The sequence below is a fragment of the Corvus brachyrhynchos genome, unplaced genomic scaffold (assembly GCF_000691975.1).
Source record: "Corvus brachyrhynchos isolate BGI_N302 unplaced genomic scaffold, ASM69197v1 scaffold83, whole genome shotgun sequence".
In the NCBI taxonomy this organism is placed as follows: Eukaryota; Metazoa; Chordata; class Aves; order Passeriformes; family Corvidae; genus Corvus; species Corvus brachyrhynchos.
The window spans coordinates 13,429,351-13,436,266 of NW_008238464.1; the positions used below are offsets into that span (position 1 = coordinate 13,429,351).

The 6,916-nt window shown below is 46.8% G+C and overlaps 2 long non-coding RNA genes across 3 annotated transcripts in view; both read right to left on the reverse strand.

Moving 5' to 3' along the window:
* The window catches only part of LOC108447376, a 21,245-nt gene extending 20,891 nt beyond the window's left edge, over positions 1 to 354 (reverse strand). For both annotated transcript variants that reach the window (XR_001862922.1, XR_001862921.1), the window contains exon 1: positions 118 to 354. This is a non-coding gene — a long non-coding RNA (uncharacterized LOC108447376). The remainder of the gene's footprint in view (positions 1 to 117) is intronic.
* A 34-nt stretch (positions 355 to 388) lies between these two features.
* Positions 389 to 5,357, reverse strand: LOC108447350. Its single transcript, XR_001862875.1, has 3 exons — positions 5,099 to 5,357; positions 2,481 to 2,552; positions 389 to 538 (listed from the first exon to the last, which is right to left on the reverse strand). It is a non-coding gene; the product is annotated as an uncharacterized LOC108447350 (long non-coding RNA).
* Positions 5,358 to 6,916: the final 1,559 nt, after the last annotated feature.

Genomic DNA, 6,916 nt, shown 5'->3' on the forward strand with positions numbered 1-6,916 from the left:
TGAGGATTGGTATTCAGCAAGTACAAAGAGAATGAAGAGTGGTCATTTTTAGTTACACAGTCGCAAAGACCTGAACAAGCAGTGATGGCTCATAGAATTGCTGAGGCTTGTACCTACCTTCATTTTTGCAGTGATTCTTCTATGCAGTAGCAGGACCCCTTCAGGAGGTGGCATTTCCCCAGCCTCAACACAGTGCAGCCAGGGGTTGAATACACAGCTGTGATTCCCCTTTGTTCCCTGGCACTGCACAAATACCAACACTTCCACAGACCAGGATTCTTCTCATAGATGCACAGCAACAGGATGAAAATGGCCACAAAGCTGCAGCAAGGAAAATCCTGACAAAATACAAGGCAAAACCTTTTCCATCATGACATTACAGCCTCAACACAGTGCAGCCAGGGGTTGAATACACAGCTGTGATTCCCCTTTGTTCCCTGGCACTGCACAAATACCAACACTTCCACAGACCAGGATTCTTCTCATAGATGCACAGCAACAGGATGAAAATGGCCACAAAGCTGCAGCAAGGAAAATCCTGACAAAATACAAGGCAAAACCTTTTCCATCATGACAGTTAATGGAACAGGTTGCCCAGAGAAGTTTAGACATGCCTATCTAAAAACTTGATGAGATTCAGAGCAAGCTGCTCTGGGAAGCTGGGCCTGCTTTGGGCAGGGGCTTGGACCCGATGATCTTGGAGGTCCTTCTCACTGAACTGTGCTGTGAGAGTGCTCTCTGCTCTCCCCTTAGTCCTCACCAAGCTCAGCTGATCCTGGCTGGAACAGGACAGTGCATTTCTCACCCAGCTCCACACTGTCCTTTCATACTGCCAATAACAATTTAGGACTTAGCTCCCAGTCAGCCTGTGAGCTGCAGCTTAGGCTGCATCTCAGGCACCATCCATGAAGGACCAAGGCCCCACTCCCCCTCAAAGTGAGGGACCTGAAGCTATGACTTGTCCCACGAGGTCAAGTTGTATTCCTTGTCCATTCAACTCTCCCTTTCCATCGCAGCAAAACCAGCGAGGTCTCACTGTGTCTGTCACATCACCATCACAGTCTCACAGTAACTGTGTGTGGACAGATCCCAGCCACTCTGGGTGGAGACTTCCACATGTGCAAGGCAACTGATGACCTGCAAGTAGATGTCCTAAAACTCCTGCTTGCACAGCTTCTTGCCTCCAAGGCAAAGCGAAGCAACAGAGGCCATGCTTTGCCTAGCCAGACTTCAGGTGTTATCAAAGAACTGTTTAGATCTGTTCATACCTCCATATGCTCAGAAGACCTAGGACCACCCCTTGAAAATGCCAGGATTTGAGCAGCTTACTGGCAATCTCTTTTCCTTCCTTTACACCTGATAAAATCTAGCTGTGGTTAATATTCACATGTTCTGCTGCATTCTCTCTTAGCAAAAGCCCGCTCAAAAGCCCTTCAAGGCTTTATTCCTTTTGATGGGGTTTTTCTGGCCAATACAAAACCTGGATGAGATTACAGCCTGACTGAAAGCCATAGCTCATCATCCTCTTTAAAATCCTAGGGCTTCCTGACATGGTAATCAGCTGCTTTGGAATACTCATCCTGATGTTTTACATTGCAAAACATGCAGGGTAATACCCTCCTTGGCTAAGACAGAAGGTGATGGGATCAGCAAGGTTGAAGCTGAACCTCCTGCTCTACCATATGTGCTGCCATATGTGGTCTTGTCTTCCATGATGCTGGAGGCCTCAGGAACCACTAACAAAGCAACCCAATCTTCTTTTCCAGACAGAGCTTCCAAAAGGAGAGATTTGGGGAACTGTGTGGATGCTTCCATCATCCCAGTGCTCAGGATATGATGGCCTTCCCAGACCTTGAGAGAACAAGTTGCCAGCGTGCAATTCAGCTATCCCAAGTGATGCCTAAGACACCACAGCCCAATTAGGAATAGCAGCATGGCTGGGATGCTACCAAAGATGGGATCTTTGCTTATAAGGTTTGTATTGAGAGAAAAAGAAGGTGAAACCCAAACATTTTGGGTAGCTAGGGCAGTAATGTCAGTTAACAAAAATTCTGAAAGGGGACTTTGTGAATTTTTATTTCATGCTGCCTGAAAGTTTATGGTATAAGAAGCGTTTCTAAACTACTTCATCACATCTCAGGGTGTTCATCTGAGCCCACCTCATTCACTTTGCTGAGCATCTATCATGCAATACTGAGGTAAATTCTGAGAAACATTTTAGGATTGCTCCTGCCTCTGAGAACAGGCATTAGGATGTGGCCCACTCTGTGCTTGGAAAAAAAGAAGAGCTGAAAGGAGGACTAGAGTGTTGCTTTTCCCCAGCTGCTCTTCCAAAACACTGGGAAAGCACCCCAGCCACCCCTGGGATCATGCAAGGATTTGTCTTGTGATAATATGTGCAATGTCCTTATATGCCCCCTACAATATCCAGGAACAGATGCCTAAAATAAAGGAAAGTCATTCTAATGGGCACAGATTACCTTAGATATGAGTCATGAGGACATTTCTTGGCACACTGCACTTATAATGCCATCAAGCTCTTCAGACACTGCCTGAAAAACACACAAAGGTCTTGCTACTGTTTCTGTCACAGCAGACACTCTTGCTTTATACTTGTTCTTCTGACAGATGAAATCTCAGCTCTCCAAATGACAGTTCTTGCATTCAATCAAGTGAAATGGTCAGTATTACATGAGTCAGTTCTGGCTTGCAGTGCCATCCTGTTAACATGAATCCCCAGACTTTCTTTGGCAGCCCAACCATTCAGTATTCGCTCCAGAGTGGCCTTGGTGTTAAACATGTGACAACAAGTGGAGAAACTGAAACAGAACATAATGCCCTTCGAAAAGAAAGGGCAAACAAAGCTAATTTTATGTCTGTTCTGCTGAACAAGAGTATAATGTTCAGGAAACATGAAAGGTAGCTTAGCACCCAGACTGGCAGGGAGAGCTGGGCAATGAGACTGTTCCTCTGGTTAATCCCTTTGTGGTAACATGGTCCAAAACTGTCATGCTTTAAAGTAAAGGTCCACAGGCTCTGACACGCAACAGATATTTGAGTTTTCTGCTTACCTTGCTATGTGACTTCTATCTTAGTTTACTGAGGAAAACTATAAAGCTGAAAGGAAAGGTCTTTATGAATGTATTTTAAGAAAAACCTTTTTTTCCTGTCTCCCTCCTCACTGAACATCTACAGTGAACATTCACAGGGGACAAGGTTGGCAGGATTTTGGCTCCAGCCTTGAGGAACTCAGGCCAGCAGCCTGTTTGCTGGGTGGAAGAATTAAGGTATTCAGCACGGTTCTTGTTGATGCCAATATAATGGGTTTACATTAGCACAACTGTGCAGTGAGCATAAACTTTCTGAGCAGAAAGGTCTGCTCCGGTTGCCCTGCTGGTGTGTTTGCATAGGCCTGCCAAATAAACAACATTCCCTGCTGGGTGATTGGAAACAAGCACAAGAAGTTCTGAGTGTAAGATGTTAATCCTTACGGTATAATCTCATCCCTGCTCTGCAAAGATTTCTCCAATCACTGGATCTGACAGGGTCACACAGCAAAGCCTGTAGGTTGGCAGTGAGAGCTGCATGCATGGCCACTGAGATTCTGCCTGCAGCTGAGATGAGGATGCAAAAATCCTAGGGCTCATGCCTTGCCCACTTACCTCCTCTTACAGAGTCATATCCTGCACAAAACTTCCAGGCAGTGAGGGATGTGCTACAGAGGGGATCAGAGAAGAGATGGAGACCCAGGGTGTGGAGATAGCAACAAGTCCCAGGGCCCTGTGGAAGGGTCAGCATTGCACCTGCTGCAGCCACACAGGGCTGTGTGCAGCTGACACTGGTGGTGGAGGCTGGGTGTGCTCCTCATGGTAGCAGTGAGGGTGGAGGGGTGCTTGCAACAAGTGAGGGCTGTCTCCATAGCAGTCAAGGAGACTGACAAATCCACCAAACTGCCTACAGAGATGTGAAGTGGACATGCACCAAGTGGCAAAAGCATCCTGACTGTGGTTCATGTTTTCTTTTTCTCTCTCCCTCCCATCTAAGAAAACTCTTAAGGTTTTTTCAGAGGTAAATGTAAACCTGAGGTTCAGCCTGAGTCAGCTTTTGGCTTTTGACCTTGAATCCAAACCTAGCCCTAAAATGGACATGCAGAAATGTTTGCTACCCTTTTCTAATATGCAGCACTGCAGAGAAATGCCCTCCTTGCTGTGCCTAGACAAGCTTATAGAAACTAGGTATTAAAAAATAAAGGAAAAAAAAGAAGAGGGAGGATGGTATTTGTTATTAAGTCGTAAATACAAATCATGACCTGGAAACTCTGATCTTATCCTGTTCCTTTAGTTTTGAGGGGTTCACAGTGGCTTGCTGTGCATGTTGTGGCAAATGTCTGGAATTAGGCATAAGTTATCCACATTTTACCATTTGATATAAGTGTTGGTATCGCAGAACGTGGCATACATACCTTAATAGCATGGTTTTATTTTATTTGGTGTCCAAATTTATTTCCTTGCCTTATACTGCACTCAGTTCTCCACTGGGTGGAGACTGATCAGAATTGACATGGGGTATTGCTCACTTGCTTGAAGGAAAAATGGTAATGGAAAATTTTTCAAAAAATCTTTTCTATTAAAAGAGATGATGGGGCTTTCTGTCTTCCCAGTCTCCTATGGTTACTTTTATTCTTCCACTGCCATCTGCATGCCTCATGCTCCTTATCCATGGGCTTAAGCTAATCCCTTGATACCAGAGGAAACAACAACTACATGTCCTCCCTGTCCACTCCCTTAAAACATGGAGTAGAAAATTGCCTGGGGCTAGTATGAATATTAAACCAAAAATCTTCTGAACAGCTCTCCTCACAGGGGAGTGCAGGCTCCCGCTCCCTGTTTTGTACACAAGGCAGATCCTACAGTTCACATGCATATGAAGACCAGTGGGACCAAGGGGCAGAGCAGAGAAATACTAAATAAAACCAAGACCCCCAGAACAACCACAAACAGGACACACATCACAGGCATAGCTCTTGTAGCAGGGAGCTGAACACTGCTCTGCCCCATCCCAGGAGGATATGAGAGAAACTCAACTTCTCAGGGCTTACCTGCAGTGACAACTGGATGTCTCCATGTGGACAGGAACAGGAGTGATGAATTTCCCCTACTAAAAGAGAGGTTTCTCTGGAATCCTTAATTTCTTTTCAGCCCCTCCCCTTGGGACTTTCCCATTATTCTGCAAGAGGAGTGAAACAGAGGTTTCTGGTACTAGCTAGCAAGGGCTCATTTTGCAGCAGTAACACTGCTGCTTTCCCAAGGCTCCTGGATCAGCTTGTCTCGCTCTCAGGGAATAATCTCCTTTGGTGTCTGAAGGTGAATCTGAAGGTGTCCAAAGGGCTGCCCCAGAGTATGAGGCTTTCTATTTACTCCCAGCACAAAATATGGTGTTGGCACAGGGCACATGAAGCTCTTCCAAGCTCCCTGTGCCTTAAAACACCATTGGCCATACCCATATGCTCCAACCCTTGGGGCATTGGAGTCTCAGTGCAACACAAGCCAAAACAGCTCAGGCAATTTAATCTTCAGTGCTGAGCAACTGTCCAAGGGTCCCAGGGAACGGAATCTTCCACACAGATCCCAAGTACTGGGCAGCACTATTTTCAGGTGTTCTTCCCTGTCCTTGGGGAAAGGCACCAGCTTCTCAGCTAACCTCAGCTGTCATGGGTTGTGGGAGAGACACGCACACTGTCATGGGTTGTGGGAGACTCCCCACCCCACCAAATTCAGTCCAGCAGCCTGGCTCTGCATAGTACAGATTTCTGCTGCCCTGACCTCCAAGCCCCATGCAGACACAAACACCAGCCCTGACAGGTGTAGTCCTTAGGCCAGCCACTGCAGCTCTAACACAACCTTTACCAACAGCAGAGCCCTGCAGCCCCAGGGACACTCCATGCTCCAGAACTCCCTGGGCAGACACAGTGTGCAGCATGGGCCCTGGCACTGCATGATCCAGGCTGAGCATCCCCGTCCCAGGTGGAGGGATAAAAGAAAATGGGAGGGGCTGGAGGAAGGCAGGACCTGAAAGTTGTGTGTGGTCCAATGATGAGTGCTATGCAGCTGCTGCACTGCCCTTGGTCCCTCTCACTAGCCAGTGGAATGGGAGAAAGAGATGATAGATACTCTGGGAGGGAATGGGAATGGGAGTGGAATGGGAGAAAGAGATGATAGATACTCTGAATTTACATATGCCTGGTATATCCCAGGAGTATTGTTCAAATCACCAGATGACAGGAGGGACATATTGAAGATCGTTCTTCAGTCTTGCCTAGTGCACAAGCCAGAACAAAGGAGCCCTAAAAGCAGAAGAAAAGCAGAACAAAAGGCAGTATGACTGTCCCAGCATTTGTGTAGCAATGCCATTGCAGCAAAGCTCAAACCTCACACATATTCTCACACTCATCATCTCACTGGCACCAGGATCAGACAGAATTAGTTACAGTGGCACAGAGGACAAGACACACAAGATGGCAGGGCCTCATCACACCTGCTGGGTTCTCTGGAGACCTTATTCTACTCCATCACACCAATTCCGAATGTTTCCAATGACAAATCTTGACTCTTCAAGGATGGGAAAACTTAAAGATTCGGAAACTTGTTGTCATGGGTTAGCAAGCATAGTCCCAGAAGTGATGTTCTTGCAAAGGGGTGCTTACAGCTTCCTCTGTGACCTGACAGAACCTATCAGCTGGCCAGTTTGAATATGGACAATTTTTTAAGCCACTTAAAATTTTGACCGCCTCTGTGATCCACACTTAATAATAGACTAACCCCGGGGCAGAGCTCTGTCTCGTTTCCGGCGCTGGGACATGTAGCTGCAGGGCCCGTACGGGGGCTGGCAGGCCCGGGCCAGGCCCTGCTTGGACCAG